Here is a 19,830-nt window from a genome sequence, read left to right on the forward strand (position 1 = left end):
AGTATCAATTTCAAGAACTCCATTCCTCATAGGCGTCCCATTATTCACAGGATTCCTTTCAGAAGTGTACATGAACTGGTTATTTGCAACCATGTCAATGAGTTCTTGAGCTTCTGCAGGCGTTTTCTTTAGGTGAATGGATCCACCTGCAGAATGGTCCAGTGACATCTTTGATAGCTCAGACGGACCATCATAGAATATATCCAGGATGGTCCATTCTGAAAGCATGTCAAAAGGACACTTTTTGGTCAGTTCCTTGTATCTCTCCCAAGCTTCATAGAGGGATTCACCTTCTTTCTGTTTGAAGGTTTGAACATCCACTCTAAGATTACTAAGCTTTTGAGAAGGAAAGAACTTGGCTAAGAAAGTCATGACCAGCTTATCCCAAGAGTTCAGGCTATCCTTAGGTTAAGAGTCCAACCATATTCTAGCTCTGTCTCTTACAGCAAATGGGAAAAGCATAAGCCTGTAGACCTCGGGATCAACCCCATTGGTCTTAACAGTATCACAGATCTGTAAGAACTCAGTTAAGAATTGAAAAGGATCTTCAGATGGAAGTCCATGAAACTTGCAGTTCTGTTGCATCAGAGAAACTAATTGAGGTTTAAGCTCAAAATTGTTTGCTCCAATGGTAGGGATTGAGATGCTTCTTCCATGTAAATTGGAATTTGGTGCAGTAAAGTCACCAAGCATCTTCCTTGCATTGTTATTATTTTCGGCCATGTCTCCTTCCTTTTCGAAAATTTCTGTCAGATTTTCTCTAGAGAGTTGAGCTTTAGCTTCCCTTAGCTTCTTCTTCAAAGTCCTTTCAGGTTCAGGATCGGCTTCAACAAGAATGTTCTTATCCTTATTCCTGCTCATATGAAAAAGAAGAGAACACAAAAGAAAATATGGAATCCTCTATGTCACAGTATAGGGATTTCTTATGCAAGTATAAGAAGTGAAGAATGTAAGAAGGAGAAGAGGAAAAATTTGAACACAGAGAGGGGGATGGGGTTCGAATTTTTGGGTGGAGGAGAAGTGTTAGTAGATGAATAAATAAATAAAAGGAGGTGAGGAAGAGAAGAATTCGAAAAAAAATAAAATAAAATAAAAATGTTTTAAAATTAAAGTTAAAATTCGAAAATTAAAATTGAAATCAAATTAAATTAAAATTAAAACAATTAGTTAATTAAAAAGGAAATTTGAGAAAGAGGGAAGGGATTTTCGAAAATTAGAGAGAGGGAATTAGTTAGGTAGTTTTGAAAAAGATAAGAATCAATCAAAAAGTTAAGTGGTTAATTGAAAAAGATTTGAAAATCAAATTTGAAAAGATAAGAAGTTAGAAAAGATTTTGAAATTGATTTTGAAAAAGATGTGATTGAAATTTATTTTGAAAAAGATTTGAAAAAGAAATTTAAAAAGATTTGATTTTGAAAATTGAAGTTGATTACTTGACTAACAAGAAACTAAAAGATATGATTTTAAAATTTAAAGATTGAAGCTTTCTTAATAGGCAAGTAACAACTTAATATTTTTGAATCAATCACATTAATTGTTAGTATTAAATTCGAAAATATGAAATAGAAATAAGAAAAAGATTTTTGAAAATCAATTTGAAATTTTCGAAAATTATGAAAGAAAAATGAAAAAGATTTTTTTTTTTTTTTTTGAAAAAGATAGAGTTTTTAAAATGAAAATTTGATTTGACTCATAAGAAACAACTAATTTTGAAAAATTTTTGAAAAAGTCAACCCAAATTTTCGAAATTTTATGATAGAATAAGGGAAAGATATTTTTTTGATTTTTTTGAAATTTTTATGATGAAAGAGAAAAAATGAAAAGATATCTTTTTGATGTTTTTCTCTCTTTTTTTTTCATTAAACAGCAAGAATGAAACAAAACATGAAGAATTAAGATCAAAACCAAAAATGCATGCAAAAACACTATGAATGTCAAGATGAACACCAAGAACACTTTGAATGTCAAGATGAACACCAAGAACTTATTTTTGAAAAATTTTCAAGAAAAGAAAACATGCAAGACACCAAACTTAAAAATTTTTATTCTTTAGGCATTAATGTTTCAAGAATGCATATGAAAAATAAGAAAAGACACAAAACAAGAAAATATGAAGATCAAACAAGAAGACTTGCCAAGAACAACTTGAAGATCATGAAGAATGCAATGCATGAAATTTTTGAAAATAAAATTTTTTTAGAAAATTAAAAAGATGCAATTGACATCAAACTTAAAACTTGACTCTAGACTCAAACAAGAAACACAAAAATATTTTTTGATTTTATGATTTTGTAAAATTTTTTCTTTTTGGTTTTTTTTTCGAAAATTATTTTGGAAAAAATGAAAAAGAAGAAATATATATATATATATTTGAAAAGTTTTCAAAAATAAAAAGATTAAAAACAAAGACTTAAAATTAAAATAAAATTACCTAATCTGAGCAACAAGATGAACCGTCAGTTGTCCAAACTCGAACAATCCCCGTCAACGGCGCCAAAAACTTGGTGCACGAAATCGTGATCGTTCATTCCTTGGTAACGGCGCTAGAAACTTAATACGCACGTTCATAATTTTAGTTCTTTTTCACAATTTCGATACAACTAACCAGCAAGTGCACTGGATCGTCCAAGTAATAAACCTTACGTGAGTAAGGGTCGATCCCACGGAGATTGTCAGCTTGAAGCAAGCTATGGTCACCTTGTAAATCTCAGTCAAGCGGATTCAAATGGTTATGGTGAATTGATAATAAAAACATAAATAAAATATAAACTGGGATAGAGATACTTATGTAATTCATTGGTGAGAATTTCATATAAGCGTATAGAGATGCTTTCGTTCCTCTAAACCTCTGCTTTTCTGCTGTCTTCATCCAATCATTCCTACTCCCTTCCATGGCAAGCTTTATGTAGGGCATCACCGTTGTCAATGGCTACATCCCATCCTCTCTGTGAAAATGGTCTAATGCGCTGTCACTGCGGGCTAATCATCTGTCAGTTCTCAATCATACTGGAATAGGATTTATTGTCCTTTTGCGTCTGTCACTACGCCCAGCACTCGCGAGTTTGAAGCTCGTCACAGCCATCCCTTCCCAGATCCTACTCAGAATACCGCAGACAAGGTTTAGACTTTCCGGATCTCAAGAATGGCTGTCCATGGGTTCTAACTTATACCACGAAGATTCAAATATCTCGGACTCGGTCCTCTGTATTAGATATCCAAGAGATACTCATTCTAGCTTGTTTGCATGTAGAACGGAAGTGTTTGTCAGGCACGCGTTCATAGGTGAGAATGATGATGAGCGTCACATAATCATCACATTCATCATGTTCTTGGGTGCAAATGGATATCTTAGAGAAGGAATAAGCTTGAATTGAATAGAAAAACAGTAGTACTTTGTATTAATTCATGAGGAACAGCAGAGCTCCACACCTTAATCTATGGAGTGTAGAAACTCTACCGTTGAAAATACATAAGTGATAAGGTCCAGGCATGGCCGAATGGCCAGCCCCCACAATGTGATCAAAGGATCAAAAGATAATCCAAAGATTGTAAATACAATAGTAAAAAGTCTTATTTATACTAAACTAGTTACTAGGGTTTACAGAATGAGTAATTGATGCAGAAATCCACTTCTGGGGCCCACTTGGTGTGTGCTTGGGCTGAGCATTGAGCTTTACACGTGTAGAGGCTTCTCTTGGAGTTGAACTCCAGTTTGTAACCTGTTTCTGGCGTTTAACTCCACTTTGCAACCTGTTTCTGGCGTTTAACTCCAGAATGCAGCATGAAACTGGCGTTGAATGCCAGTTTGCGTCATCTAAACTCGGGCAAAGTATGGACTATTATATATTTCTGGAAAGCCCTGGATGTCTACTTTCTAACGCAATTGAGAGCGCGCCATTTGGATTTCTGTAGCTCCAGAAAAGCCACTTTGAGTGCAGGGAGGTCAGAATCCAACAGCATCTGCAGTCCTTCTTCAACCTCTGAATCTGATTTTTGCTCAAGTCCCTCAATTTCAGCCAGAAAATACCTGAAATCACAGAAAAACACACAAACTCATAATAAAGTCCAGAAATGTGATTTTTATTTAAAAACTAATAAAAATATACTAAAAACTAACTAAATTATACTAAAAACTATGTAAAAACAATGCCAAAAAGTGTATAAATTATTCGCTCATCAGCCATCCAGTCACTGTTCTTGTTGGTATCAATTCATTTCTTTCATTTGGCACAACAGTGATTCCTTCCTTCTTGGAGACTACTTGCACTGGGCTTACCCAAAGACTATCTGAGATTGGGTAGATCACCCCTGCTTGCCACAACTTCAGCATTTCTTTTTGAACCACTTCATTCATTGTTAGATTTAATCTTCTCTGTGGTTGTCTTGAGGGCTTAGCACCTTCCTCAAGAAGGATTTTATGCATGCACATTGAAGGGTTAATCCCCTTTAAATCTGAAAGTGTCCATCCTATGGCATCCTTGTGTTGTCTCAGTACATTGATGAGCTCCTCTCCTTGCTCCTCACTCAAGCTTGAATTAATGATGACTGGGTATGTGTTGTTGTCACCCAAGTAGGCATACTTCAAGCTTGGAGGCAGGGTCTTCAACTTCAACTTTGGTGCTTCCATTTCCTTCTTGCTTGTCTTGTCTAGCATGATTGAGCCTTCTATGATTTCTTGTGGTAGTTCACCACCTGATGCTTGTTGATCTTGCTCCTTACTTCTTCACATTGTTCCTCTTCTAGGACTCCTTGAACTAGCTTCTCCATTGTGTCCACCATCATGCATTCACCAATAGACTCTTTTGGGTAGCTCATTGCTTTGAAAATATTGAATACCATCTTCTCATCATGTAGCCTTAGGACTAACTCTCCTTTTTGTACATCAATTATGGCCCCAGCAGTAGCTAGGAATGGTCTTCCTAGTATGATTGATGCATTGGACTCTTCTTCCATATCAAGCACAACAAAGTCTGCTGGGAATATGAATTCACCTTTCACCAACAAGTCCTCCACCACCCATGAGGAAACTTGAATGTTCTATCAGCTAATTGAAGTGCCATTCTTATTGGTTTAGCCTCTTCAATTTTCATTCTTTTCATCATGGCCAAGGACATAAGATTGATGCTAGCTCCTAGGACACACAATGCCTTTTCAATGCTTATATCCCCTATGATGCAAGGGATTTGGAAGCTTCCTGGATCTTTCATCTTTTGGGGAAGCTTCTTTTGTATGATGGCGCTACATTCCTCTATGAGCACTACAGTTTCCTTTTCTCCCCAGTTTTTTTTCCTTGTCATGAGCTCCTTTAGAAACTTGGCATAGAGTGGCATTTGCTCTAGTTCCTCAGCAAAAGGTATGTTAATTTGAAGTTTTTTAAAGATCTCCAAGAACTTAGAAAACTGGTTGTCCCTTCCATCTTTTCTCAGTCTTTGTAGGTAGGGTGCTTTTGGTACATAGGGCTTCAAGACTTGCTTTGGTGGGGCTGGATCAAGTGTCTCTTCTTTCTTCTTGGTTTCTGAGTCATCTGCAGCTTCTTCTTTTTGCAAGTTATGGTTTGAGGAAATCTCCTCAACTACCTTCTCACTTCTTAGTGTAATGGCCTTGCATTCTCCTCTTGGGTTGGCCATGGTATCACTTGAAAATGTATGTATGGGCATTGGTATCTATTTGGACAAGCTCCCTAGTTGTGCTTCCAGTTTTGAAATTGTTGTCCCTTGGTTCCTTATGTTGGATCTGGCTTTCTCTTGGATTGATTCTATCTTTTTGTCAGCCTACAATTGTCTCTCTGCAATAGTGGCAATACTCTCTGCCAATTGTGACATAGCAGCCTCCAATCTTGCAAAGTTGTTGCTACTATCACATGGTTGTAGGGCTGAGGATGATACATTTTGAGAATGGTGGTTGGTTGGAGTGGTAGGTTGCATTTTGTGAGTTATGGTAGGGTCTATGGTTATTAGATTGATAGCTGGGGTTGTTGTATTGGTTGTTGTGGTATGGTTTGTGATCTTGGCTGTGGTTTTGTTGGTTTCCCACCCAAAATTTGGGTGGTTCTTCCAATCTGGATTGTATGTTTTGGCGTTGGGGTCATATGGTGGTCTGGATGAGTTGTTCATATAGTTGGCTTGCTCCCATTCATATTCAACTTCTGGGTTATCTTCTTCTTGCATAGGTGCTTGAGCATGAATAGATGAGACTTGATTCTTCTCCATTTGCTTTGTTAGGGCTGCTAGTTGAGCTGTAATCACCTTGTTTTGAGCCAGCAGAGCATCCATAGAATTGAGCTCCATTACTCCCCTTCTTGGGTTTCTATCAGAGGCATAGAAATACTCATTATTGGCCATAGTTTCTATTATGTCTATGGCCTTTTCAATTGTCTTCTTCTTGTTGAGTGAGCTTCCTGAAGAGTTTATCTAAAGCCTTCTTTGATTCTTGTGACGATCCTTCATAGAAAATGTGCAGTTGTACCCATTCATTGAACATGTCCAGAGGGAATTTTCTTGTCAACTCCTTGTATCTCTCCCATGCCTCATAGAGAGTTTCTCCATCTTGTTGTCTAAAGGTTTGCACCTCAACTCTCAATCTATTAACTCTTTGGGGAGGGTAGAATCTTGCCAAGAACTTGTTCACTACTTCTTCTCAAGTTGTTAAACTTTCCTTAGGAAATGATTCTAACCATTTTGATGCTTTATCCCTGAGAAGAAAAGGAAACAATAACAGCTTATAGGTATTCGGGTGGACACCATTAGTCTTCACTGTATCACAGATCCTCAAGAATGTGGTTAAATGTTGGTTGGGGTCTTCCTGTGCACTTCCTCCAAATGAGCAGTTGTTTTGAATAAGGGTGATGAGTTGAGGCTTTAACTCGAAATTGTTAAAGCCTAGAACTCTTCCACAATTTCCTGAGTTTGGGTTGATGTAAGAGCCTGGAACTCTTCTCTCCTGCCCAACATGGTTACCAGCACCTTCCTCAACATGATTATGTATTTCCTCCTCCATAGTAACGTCTAGATCTTCCTCCACTACTTCCTCTCTAACTATTCCTTTACCTCTTGCTTCCCTTCTTAGTCTAAGGAAGGTCCTCTCAGGTTCACTATCAAAAGAGGATAAAGTTTCTCCTCTTCTACCTGTCATACATTCAGTAACAAACAAGCAAAAGACAAGTGAAGGAATCACTCTTGTTAAGACTTATGGTTAGATTGATTAGTGCAATTGATCAAACAGTTAGAGGGTTAGTATGCTAAAATGGAAATATATACAGTGAATCAGCTGGAAACATCAAATGCTAAAGGAAAAGAAGAAAATAAGAAACTGAAATTAAAGGAATTAGCAAGGTAAACAAAATTGCTTAATCTAACTACCCATCAATTTAGTCATTATCAAATTCAAACCAATCCCCGGCAACGACGCCATAAAACTTGATGACCAGATTTCACTCACTATATAATGAATCTGTTCTTTGGCAAGCACACCAAATATCGTCAAGTAATAACCCACTAGGAGTGGGGTCGAATCCCACAGAGATTGGTAGATTGAGCAACTTTAATCAATGGGTGAATTAGTCAAGCTAATCAATAGAGATTGTTGAATGCAGAAATTTAAATAACAGAAATGTAAATGACTTAAAAGTAAAGGAAAGCAATAAAGTACAGAAAAGTAAATGACAAGAATGTAAAGTGTTGAAACATAAATGACTGAATAGTAAATAGAGAATGGGTAATGACAGAAATTAAAGAAAAGATATAAAGAATAGGAAAGATAAGAATAGGGGAAACTCATTGGAATTGGGAGATGTTGTTCTCTTTGGATTAGATCTAGTCATATCTTCTTCAATCATGAAATTTTTTGACCTCTTGCCAATCATGATTGATTGAATCTCAATTCTTTGGTGATTCAATCTCTCAAATCTTGATAATCAGCCAATTCCTTGGTCTAATTGCTCATGAAGAGAGATATGCTTGGTCCTTGATTATACCACACATCCTCATAGATCCAAATAGTGGGTGGATTTCATCTCACCATATCCAATCCCAAAACCCAGATCTACTCAATTGTGAGAAGGGATCTCAAGCATGGTTTCATGTTTTCTTTTCCAAGGTTCCCATGAAGCCCATTTTGCATTCAACCTCTTTCCCAAGATGATTGAACACTAGCATGAAAAACGAAATTCCTTCTAGCAAATCAAAGAGAAGATGAAGAGAAAAAGAAATTCACTATCATTAATCCATCAAGTACAATAGAGCTCCCTCTCCCAATGAGAAGGATTTTAGCTACTCATAGCTTAGAGAAAAGTACAAGAGATGGAGAAGATTAAGTGAAGTGTAAAAGTAAAACTATCAACTCCAAGACTAACTAGCCAGTCCACCCAACCCCCTTTTCAGTACTTCTAAGGGGTATTTATACTACTCCTATCACTAGAATTAAAAAGTACAAAAAAGAAAAGAAAATTACAATTCAAAAGAAAAGGAAAAACTAATGGAAATGCACCATGTGCTTGGCGTTTGAGTGGCGTGCCACGCCTAGCTCCTCAGCTTGGCTTGGCGTGCCACGCCTGGCTTCCAAGTGGCACGCCACCTTCATCCAGCTAACCTGGTGTGCTACGCCTTCGAGTCCAAGCGGCACACCCAGGGTCTTTCCTTCCCTCTTTCTCTCTGGAATCTTGAACTGGCGTGGCGCGCCCATATCTGGTGTGCCACGCCCATAGTAAACACTTCATCCTTCTTCTCTGGAAAGTAACACTGGCGTGCCATGCCTAGTAGCTGGTGTGCCACGCCCTTGATGATGCTTCATTCTTCTTCTCTAGAAAGTAACATTGGCGTGCCATGCCTAGTAGCTTGCGTGCCATGCCCTTGATGCAAGAACAAGTCCCTCTTGATCCAGTAAACTGGTGTGCCACGCCCAGCATTCAAGTGGCACGCCCATGGTCATCTAGTCTTGGCGTGCCACGCCTAAACTCCCAAGTGGCACGCCCAGTCTTCTTTTTCTTTGTGAGCTTGTGCTGGCATGCCACGCCTTCGAAGTCAAGTGGCACACCCAGTGTTGATATTTGAATCTTTAAGCTTGGCATGCCACGCCTAGAACTCAAGTGGCACACCCCAGATTTGAGCAAGGTTGGTGTACCATGCCTTCGACTCCAAGTGGCACGCCTATTTTGTTATTGAGCTTCTCCAAGCTTGGCGCGCAACGCCTAGAACCCAAGTGACATGCCCAAGACCCAAATAAGGTTGGCGTGCCACGCCTTCAACCCCAAGTGGCACGCCCAGTATTGAACCTTCAACTTTTTTCTCTGGAACAATGAACTGTCGTGCCACGCCTTTGAGCCCAAGTGGCACGCCCAGTGTTTATAATGGAATTGGCGTGCCATGCCCAGCCTGGCGTGCGACATCCCCTTGTGTGTCTTCAAAGATGCTCTCTGGAATATATAGTTGGCGTGCCACGCCTGACCCTGGCGTGCCACGCCCATAGTAAAACTCCAACGTTGCTTCTTTAGAAAATATAGTTGGCGTGCCACACTGGGCCCTGGCGTGCCACGCCCATAGTAAAGCTTCATGGACTCTTCTCTGGTCTTGACAACTAACGTGCCACGCCCGGTAATTGGCGTGCCACGCCCATATAAATTCTTCCTCTTTGCTTCTCTGGGATTGTCAACTGGCGTGCCACACCCCTTTGCTGGTGTGCCACGCCCATTGAATTTGCTAGCGTTTGTACCAAGTGGCATGCCCAGCACACACGCGTAGCACACTTTTCTTGTTTCCTTCTTCTTTTGTTGATCTTTTCACCTGGAATCCAAACAAAACTCATCTCAAAGCAATGTACCATAATATTCATCATTTAGCTCATGAAATTGCATTGATTGAATGAGATTACAATATTTTTATGGTCCTTTTAGATAGGGGAAAGAGGTAGATGATGCAAGTGATCAATAACTCTGCCAAGACAGCAGACATTGGGGTGGGCAATACATGTTTTGACGCAATTGGCAATAATTTTAAAACAACTCTAAATTTATGATTTGTCAGGAAAACTTCATTTAAAACATAAAAATATAGAAAAACTTTAATTTAGATAATAAAAAATTACTAAAAATATATATATAAATCACTAAAGTTGTCAATATATCAAATACATTAGAAGCTTGGATAGTGAGTAATAACCACTGTGTCTAGCAACCAATAACTTATAAAGATGACAGCTAGGTGTAACTAATAATTAATCTATACAATAAAAAATTATATTGATAATTTATATGTTAAGAAAGTTATTAGGTATAGCAATCGAAAAAAGAGGCATAAGGTATGCCGTGTACGAATAGGTAGCCAATGAGAGATTTGTCTTGTAATGAACGTTGAATAGACAAAAGTAACCCTCAAAGCAAGTGAAATGTCATAATTGTCCTGCTTAGAATGGCAAATAAGCCGTGGCTAAAATAGAATGGCAAAAGAGGGCTTCGGCTTGGAGACTTGTGTTGGGTAATGGGCATTAACACTCCCACCCCCTCTCCTCTCTGAAACCGAAAGGAATCAACAATTGAAGCCTTAGCCACCCGGTGACCCAGCCCGGCCGCCCGCAGTCAGGTCAACCACCGTAGCCACCTCAACCCCACAGCCCCGTCGCATGTGGAAGTTCGGCGCCGTCACAGGAGCGTGAGGTCATCTCCTCTGTTCGAGCGCACTCTCACTGTGTTTACCGTGCCTCTGTCACCACCACCGTTCCCCCATCACCGTCTCCTCTGTTCGTGCTTCCCTCACCAGCGTGAGGTAGGTCTTCCGTTTTCTCCATTTTGTAATTTTTTTTAATTGTGTATTCTAGAAAGAGTATTGTGGTTTTCATTTTTGGGATTACTGGTTCTGAAATTTCTGATTTCATATTCTAGTTACTATTGGTGTCTTCGTTACAATGTTCATCACCTTTGTGATGTTATATTCTATGATATATTATGTGACTAGGAATTATTTAGATAAGCAACATTTCATGACAAGAATTAAGAATTAAGTAAGTCGTTATTATTTTTTATTTGGATAAATGAGATTAAAACCATAGATACTATTTTTAGTTAAGTTTCAGGGTTTAATCAATGTGACACTCAAATATACATAATGACTTCAGGATTTGGGTCTCAAAGACATCAAATTAGCTTCCGTAGCTCTTTTCCCACAGTGAAATTGTGATTCAGCCATGTCAAGGATACAAACAGTATTGGTTAACGACGATCAAAGAACCACAGTAGCCAGGCTCTCTGATCTCAATCATGCTCTCGAATGAAGGGATGCTTCTGCACTTTCCGTTATATTTCCTAACGATTTAACATGGATGATCTTGAGGCTTAGAAATCCTAGAATTTTTAGATAAAATAGAATTTTGATTCAGTCAAATAATGGTAAATAACTTTATTGGATTAAATTATATTAATGTAATAATTGCATGATAAAGAATGCTAGAAAGATAAATAAATAATACTTTAAGAGTATAGAAATATTAAATTCTCATGTTAATTTACTTTTTTTGATAAACGATAACAAATATCTTGAATTAATTAAATTTTTACAAAAAATTACATACCTACAAATTACCTAATTTTTTCAAAAATCTTTTGAACATACAAAAATTCAATGAGAGGTTGACTATTGAGAATTGAATATGATATTTTTAAATTCGTATTTTCAATAAAAATAAGTACTTAGTTCAATCCATCCTAAACAATTATATACTCGCTATAACTTATGAATCTAAATAATTCTAAAATTTATGGAATATTATTTTTAGATGCAAAAAAATTAAAATATGTTTATTCTATTTCAAAAATCAATATTCATATTTAACTTAGAATTTCAACAAATATGGCAAAAAGTATTAAATTTTTTACTTAAAACAAGTAAAATATCTACAAAAAAAATTCTCCTAAAACAAATTTTCTCACCTTTGTTTTTTAACAGTTATTTTTTTTACGAGCTCGAGCAAGTTTGCGCACCGTATCGGCAAACTTGCAGATTTTGTTAAACTTTGCCCACTTCATCAACATACATCACAGAAACTAACAAGTTCATCCTCCAGTGCAGCGAACATGCTCATATATTCGTACATTTCGGGTCGTATTGGTATATTTTTATTCAGTATTTAACTCAGATAATATGAAAATTTAACTTATCATTTAAGCAAACTTAAAAATTCTACACATGTTATTTAAATTAATAATTTCCTTTAATTTCATAAAAATAAACCTAGTCATAATTTTGTTCTCAAATGATTAATTATGTTTATTCAATTTTAAAAAAAATTAACTATTTAAAATTAGTAACTTTAGAATGAAATATTAATGTACTCATATTATTTTTAAATTAAAAATTATAATTTTTTTTACGCTATACATTAATCTGGTGACTATTAAAGAATTATAAATTAAATCTCGTTATTTTAATCTTCTTAGAGTTGAGACAACCAAATATATTTATCTAAAATTTAAATCAACCGAGTACATTAATTTAAATCAGTTAATAGAGTAGGCGAACTTCAACAAAATTTGCAACCCTCTCGACATACCTATATCAAAAAAAAAAAAGAATAAGAGTTTCGAAAAATCAAGATATAAAATTTGGTTTTAGAAAATACTAATTTTTTTTTTATTTTTTTGGAAACTTTTCCTCCGCAATTACTGTTGATACTTTAGGCTAAATAATTTAGACAACTCAGGTGTATTTCAAGTATTACCTGTATATTCTCTTTTTTCCAAGTTAATTATCATTTTCACTTCCTTCTATTACACTTGCAAACTGTGAATGAGTGTGAAGGACTCCAAAATTACATTTCTGCATCAAGTCCTAAAGGCATGGTGAGAAACACCTTTTCTCGCAAACTGGTTCCTGCAGTAATGCCTTCACCGAAACTAGGAGTAGACCCCAAATCATCATTTTAATAGTCTGACCAGCACGTGACTTGAAAGAACGACTGCAGGGACCATTCTCTACACAGTCGACATGAAATGACATATTTGGCAACATATCACGAGAATATCCTCAACTGTTGATTCTGAATTTTGCTTTCTTTGATCCATATTAATCTCATCTAATCCATCTGATTATCTTTTCTTGCATTGGCTATTTCTATGATGAGACTCATCACTCCCTCCAACGTCCATGATGGACAATATTGCTCTGTTACCAACAAATTGGAAATATTACCTATGTTCCTTATGCAATTGATTTGAAGATCACAACCATTCATACCACTTTGACCCTGATGGTCCGATCATAAATTGGTGCTAGCTAACAATGTCGGCATTGCCTCCATGGGTTAACCCAAATGCAACCATTCTTTTTTATAGCTCTAATTATCTGACTAACCGAAACTACGACAAGAAATTCGCATAGGCTTCTCCTCCCACTTACTCAACACCTTCATAGCCTCACATCCTCTCCAACTAAAAGAAAAAGAATATATTTGAATCCCAACCCGCCAATTTTTGCCCGAAATAGTGCAACCCTTACCACTTACTACTTAACCATACTATACCAACGACTTTTTCCAAAACCTTTTATCCATCGAACCCCTTCAATGGACTCTAGATTATCCCCGTACTATCACTGTGTCTTCGACGGATGGATACCTGGCATATATACCACCATTGAAGATGTCCATGTCTAGATTGAAGACTACGAGAATAGCGTTTGGTGGACTTACGATACAATAGACGAAGCGGATGAGGCATGGCAGGTATATTTTGGTAGAGGCAACCATGAGCATGGAAAGTGGCGGCTGGATAACGATCTTGCACCTGAACTCGTTGCTACGAACGACTACCGTGCTTCCCAAATGGTTGCATTGAAAGCTTTGCATAAATGTTACAACCTCGAGCGACACCAGCTGCCACCAATACAACTCCGTCGTAAGTACCCTAACCTATTGTGTTTCTCTTTCCACGTAACAACTCCCGTGCACCTACTTATCTTTACTTGCCAATCCATATTCTTTCCCTTTAGCCAACGAGGTGGTCCCTGAAAAGCCAGATCGCGAGCCTTTGTTGGCGGTAAGCATGAGGGACTGGGTGAGAAAAGCTTGTGACTCACTAGATATTCCTCCTCCAATATACAGAATCATTAGGCAGACAACACCACATGACTGAAGATGTTATCGACACCTCGCCCTCTGTCGTCCCCTCCGGAGCAACGGATGCCTTGGTGGTGTCTGGCAGATACGCATACGACATCGACACAAGCCACGAGGACGCGGCTAGGCTATGCCTTCGTGTCCTATCCGAGGTTCTTGACACATTCGTTGATGACTACAACTATGACCTCTTGGAGACGTGGAAAACAAAGTACATCAACTTGGCCCAAGAGCTTTGCTCCCTACAATCTAGGCTTAACGATGTCCCTAACACCAAGGATGCACTCTACGAACGTATATTCGACCTCGACCAACTCCGACATCATCGCGACAACGGTGCCAGTTGTAGTAACCCATGATGGACGGTCTAGGCACCAGACCTACACCCAGAGACCGCCGCTCGTGACGTTTCCAAGTGCCGATTCCAGTAAAATTATCTGCCGTTGCAAATGCCTTAGCAATCCTTTCCATATCGCATTGTACTCTTGTTAATGAACTAATGTTACTTACCTTTTCATGCAGTTAATTTACTTTTTGATCATGCATTCTACCTTAGTTGTTACATCATTAAAATAAATTCCACTACCCACACCAGAGACTTGGAATGGCTTCCCACTAACCATGCTTTCGCTTATATTTCTTCATCTCAATGAAGATAACAATGAAAGATAACTATTTATTTTAAAAACTCAATATCATGCCCAATAATTAACTACAAGAAATTACCGGAATAGCGACCGATTTAATGACCGATTTTTCTTGAAAATTGGTTGCTAAACCCTTAGCGACCGGTTTTAGTGACCGATTTTTGAACAAGGCCACCAAACCTTCACCAAAGAGTATCGGTCGCTAAATCAGTCGCTAACATAACCGGTCGCTAAATGGTGACCAACTTTTCGGCCGCTAAATCGGACGCCATGAAATCGGTCGCTAATGCCTGATTTGAAAATCTAAAATCGGTCGCTAAATTGGTCGCTAATTCCTGAACTAAATATAAATTGGTCACTAAATCGGTTGTTGTTCCTAATTTTATAATTATAAATTTTTACTAATTCCACATTTACCACTATTAAAACTTATTTTCCATAAATAATTATATTTCCACAAAATTTAAAAAGAATCAAGCATAGATTAATTTTTCAAATAAATACCAAAATATTCACAATGTCTACATAGAAATATAGAATTTAATATATTGAAAATTCTTAAATACATCAAATTTTATGATCCACATTATAGGCTAAAACATGATAAAAATAATTCATGAACAACATAACTATGCTCTATTTAATATCTACTTAGACCAAGCAACTGTATCTATCTCAGCTTGTACACTCTGGTATAATTCGAGCTTCTTTCGAAGGCACCACGTCAAAAATTGGTATGCTTTTTTACTTTCCTTCCTCATTCTCTCTGATGAATCAACAGCTACAAGAAGGAAATATTCAGAATAGATTTGATAGAGTTCGGCTGCAAATTAACAATAAATTCAGCACACAACATTCTCACACATGTTGCTCTTTCTTTTAATTTGATTTTTTTTCATATATTCAATTTTGATTTTTCTTAATAGGGCACTTTGCGATAACACTAACACTACTGAATGTATCTAATGTCTGTAAAATCAAATTTAGTTTCAATTTAAATGTCTCAAAAGTGATCCAAAATAGCTTCCTGAAAACAAATGATTGCTTTATAACTATACTGTATCAAAACTATGATTTTAATCATTAAGGAAACTATATGGTAAGAAACTGGTAACTAAAACAATGTTGCCTTCACATCTACGTAGTTTCAAATTTCACAAAAAGGTTATACATATATATTTGTAATTTAATAAATCTAATCTATGATGAAAAATCAATGACTTTAAATACTATGCATTTTACTTTCTAAAGTGCAACCAGCAGTTTAAAATTAAAGATCCAAATCCAATATTCTAATACCAAAAGGGCATAACAATTACTTTGATCATACTTTAAAGTAATAAAGCTAGAGTGCCTTCATTACTCTATGATCCCAATAAGGACAATTTTGGAAAGCATGGAGAAACCGAGTGGAAGAACCACTCTTGATCTGCAAACAGAAATGAACAAAACATGTAGATAGATATATTATATCATGTTGATGCGAGAGCATAATAATTAACCATATGATCAATTTGGAACAAGAATAATTTAATAAATTCTAACCTTTTGGAGATGAAAGGTGCAGGAATAAGAACAATAGTAGCAATAGCATAAGCATATGAAACAAACACATGGTTGTTCATGCCTTTATTGGTAGCTGCTTTGAACAAAGTGAGTAACCCCATATCATTGCACTCTATATCAATAAGCAACAAGATTGGAAGTAGATTCTTACAGAAGGACAATCTTCTTGCCATAATTATTATGTATCTCTTTATGACTTTGATTTCCTCTTATTTTTGGTCTCCGAATGAAGAGCACAGCAAAAAGTTCAGTTGATCAGTGAGAACAACCATCATATTGTCAAATATTTGAATCAACCTTCTTAAGGAAAACAAGATAACTGACCATCATGTTGTCAAATATTTCCCTTCTATTCTTAACCAACCATTTTCAGGAGGACATGCTTATAGTACAAGATGAAATATTTGGCCCTGTGATGTCACTAATGAAATTCAAGTAAGTTACACAAGTTACTGCTTTATGTTTTCTTTGTACACTATTACTATTACAATAATGGATGGAAAATTGAAACAGGACTATTGAAGAGGAAATTATGAGGGCTAATAACACCAAGTATGGGCTAGCAGCAGGAATTGTGACAAAGAATTTGGATATTGTAAACACAATGTCCAGATCCATTCGTACAGGCATTGTTTGAATCAACTGCTATTTCATATTTGGGAGTGACATTCCTTATGGAGGGTATAAGCAGAGTGGATTTGGAAGAGAATATAGAATGCAAGCACTCTACCAGTACCTGCAACAGAAATTTGTTGTAACTCCAATTTACAACTCTCCTTGGCTTTGAATTCAAGGTCTCTTCTATTAAATAAAATGGATCAGATGAAACTTTTTGAAGCTATGTATACCTTTCTTAACACATAAAGTTCCCACTTTATGAAACTTATTGTTCCACCTTTGGTCTCGTGGTGGCTCACTAAATGCATGTCTTCATTAATTCAACTGTTAGTACCTGAATTATATTATTTTATTACAATGTTATTCTTAGGAAAACAAACAATTTAATTAATGGAATTTTCATATGCAAATTAATGTAATCTCCAAATTTTAAAATCAAATAAGTCATAATAACATTACTCTACAGCAAGATCTCATTACACTATCAAACTTTTGTTTAACACTTTTTCCCTAAAATCACACACGTTAATGTTCCCTTCCATCATATCAGATATTAAACAACAGATCCTGATCCAGAACAAAACATAACACAAAGCACTGTTATTAAAGCACCTAAGAGAATAGTATATGATAATTAAAGGAGCAGTGTAGAATTTACCATATAACTAGTGTACTATTCTCTTTTCATTAAAATATACACAGAATGAAATGGCATGTCAGCATTGTTTATTTATTTTTTCTTCTTATAAAAAACAAGAATCAAAATTATCTTCTAACTTGGAAAGAGTTTCCTATTTACTTCAGTGAAAGTTTTTAAGAAGTCAATGTTGCTACTCTTTATTTTTGAAATGTCAATCCCTAGTTTTTGTAAAAATTTATTCCAATAATTAATCATAGTTATATAGAAACTGAATCAAATCCCAAATAAGCAGACTGATATGCAAATCTATAATTACAAGGTTATGCATTATGGTTGGCCCATCAAGAAAGATCATATATGCAAAAATGAATAAGGTAGAAATCATTTACAATTTATTATTTTGTTTAGATAAGGAAGCCAGAAATCAATAACACTATTTGCCATATTTTGAAAGCTAAAGAAAATCAACAACATCAATAAAATTCACACTTTGCTTGTCAAATTACACAGTATGAGAACAAGAAGCAAACTTACAAAATAGGAATTGGCTTAATAACTCCATAGAATGACTCAACAACCCTAGCTGATCCTCCCCGAACCTTCACCATACACAAGAATAAAGCCAACAAAACCATGAATTAAAGCTTCAATAAAATACTAAGTATAAAGTTTGCGTATTTTTGGTGTAGCGAAAGAGAAGGGTGAACCTGCATGTTGATGGATCCTTTAAGTGTAAGGCGAACTACATAGTGGGAAATTGAAGACTACGTTTTGATGATGATTTTGCCTTCCTGTGCTTCCTCAAGTCAAATTCCCAATCAATAATCGATTAAGAACATCTAAGAGAGAGAGAGAGAGAGAGAGAGAGAGAGAGAGAGAGAGAGAGAGAATGAGAATCACGGCAGAGAAAACATATCAAAAACAAGTTAATCTCCCAAAATCAACGGAAAAAGGAATCAAGACAGAGAAAGCAACGGATCAACAAGCAAATTTAATGAACCACATCGCTGAAACCCCTAACCAGAGGGAAAAAAACCAAACCTAACAGAATTGATCAAAATCGGCGATTAGGAGGTTATCTGCTTGAAGATGACGATTAGGAAGTTACCTACTTGAAGACGACGAAGACGGCACCGAGATATCAGAAGACAAAAGACGCCGCTGAGATCTCAACAACGAAGGCGACGACACCGAGAGTGCAGAAAAAGACAGTGATGAGACCTCAGAAGGCGGCATCGAGACCGCAGAAGATGACGCCGACGGGACCTCAGGAGACGGCGGCGAGACGCAGAAGACAGCGGCGAAGTAGGCAACAATGGCGCTCAGAGAAGATGAGAATGGTATCTGATTGGAGAAGACGAGAGTGTGGGTGAGTTAGGGTTAGTAAGGGTAATTAAGATAATATATTTTAAATTAGCAACTGATTTTTCGACCGATTAGTTTATAAAATCGGTTGCTAACTTAAAAATTAGCAACCGATTCAGTGACCATAACTTTAGCGACCGAATTAGTAACCAATCAAGTTTCATTCTATTTACCTATTGATCGGTTGAAAAATCGGTCGCTAAATTAAAAAATAGCGACCGATTTTGTGATTAAAAGTCCCAAGAAGATTCCTTTCTTTGTTTTGGTTGCTAATTCGGTTGCTAAATTAAAAAATAGCGACTGATTTTTGTAAAACCCAGAATTTTTTACCAAAAAAAAGTCCTATTTTAAATTAATTTCAAATAATATTTTATTTACAGTTTTAATTTCAGAAATTGTTTCATTGAAGATAATTAAAGGTAGTTTTGATTAATTGGATTTGAAATAAGTGGAGGTTTTTATCCAAACTCTATAATTTTGGATTATTTTCCTATTTACTATATAAAAGTCTTAGAAATTCAATAATGATGATGTTTGAAAATTTAAATTAGAATTTTATCTAATTTTATAATTATTGAATTATTTTCTATATTTAAATTATAAAATTAGTAGTTGTAAAATAATGAGATTTTATATGATAATGTTTTTATAAATAACTACTTTAGGTTTAATAATAAAAAAAATTAATTATATTGTATTATATTTTCAATTAGAGTATTTGATTCCAAGCCAAATAATATTTTGATACAATTAAAGTAATTTTAGAGATTCAATTAGTTTCAAATTAAACCCAAAGTTCCCAATTTTTATACACCAAACCCTAATTTTATTAAATCACAATTCCCCCTTCATCCAATGAAACCTTAGCCGCTGCCCTATTTTTCCTTTCGAGCAAAA

General features: G+C 36.1%; 1 long non-coding RNA gene and 2 other non-coding genes across 5 annotated transcripts; 2 read left to right on the forward strand and 1 right to left on the reverse strand.

The window, feature by feature from the left end:
* The first annotated feature begins 222 nt into the window (after positions 1–222).
* On the forward strand, positions 223–330 carry LOC112760324 (small nucleolar RNA R71). The gene has a single exon (XR_003180770.1). It is a non-coding gene; the product is annotated as a small nucleolar RNA R71 (small nucleolar RNA).
* A 6,146-nt stretch (positions 331–6,476) lies between these two features.
* On the forward strand, positions 6,477–6,582 carry LOC112761607 (small nucleolar RNA R71). The gene has a single exon (XR_003181996.1). It is a non-coding gene; the product is annotated as a small nucleolar RNA R71 (small nucleolar RNA).
* An 8,684-nt stretch (positions 6,583–15,266) lies between these two features.
* On the reverse strand, positions 15,267–18,986 carry LOC112754575 (uncharacterized). 3 transcript variants are annotated; one of them, XR_011874388.1, is made up of 7 exons: positions 18,677–18,986; positions 18,276–18,407; positions 18,103–18,167; positions 17,159–17,262; positions 16,290–17,046; positions 16,075–16,173; positions 15,267–15,525 (listed from the first exon to the last, which is right to left on the reverse strand). It is a non-coding gene; the product is annotated as an uncharacterized lncRNA (long non-coding RNA). The 3 variants fall into 3 exon arrangements; XR_011874389.1 differs by having other exon boundaries at positions 16,064–16,173; XR_003178608.2 differs by lacking the exon at positions 16,075–16,173.
* Between the last annotated feature and the right edge of the window lie 844 nt (positions 18,987–19,830).

The sequence above is a fragment of the Arachis hypogaea genome, chromosome 16 (assembly GCF_003086295.3).
Source record: "Arachis hypogaea cultivar Tifrunner chromosome 16, arahy.Tifrunner.gnm2.J5K5, whole genome shotgun sequence".
Classification (NCBI taxonomy): Eukaryota; Viridiplantae; Streptophyta; class Magnoliopsida; order Fabales; family Fabaceae; genus Arachis; species Arachis hypogaea.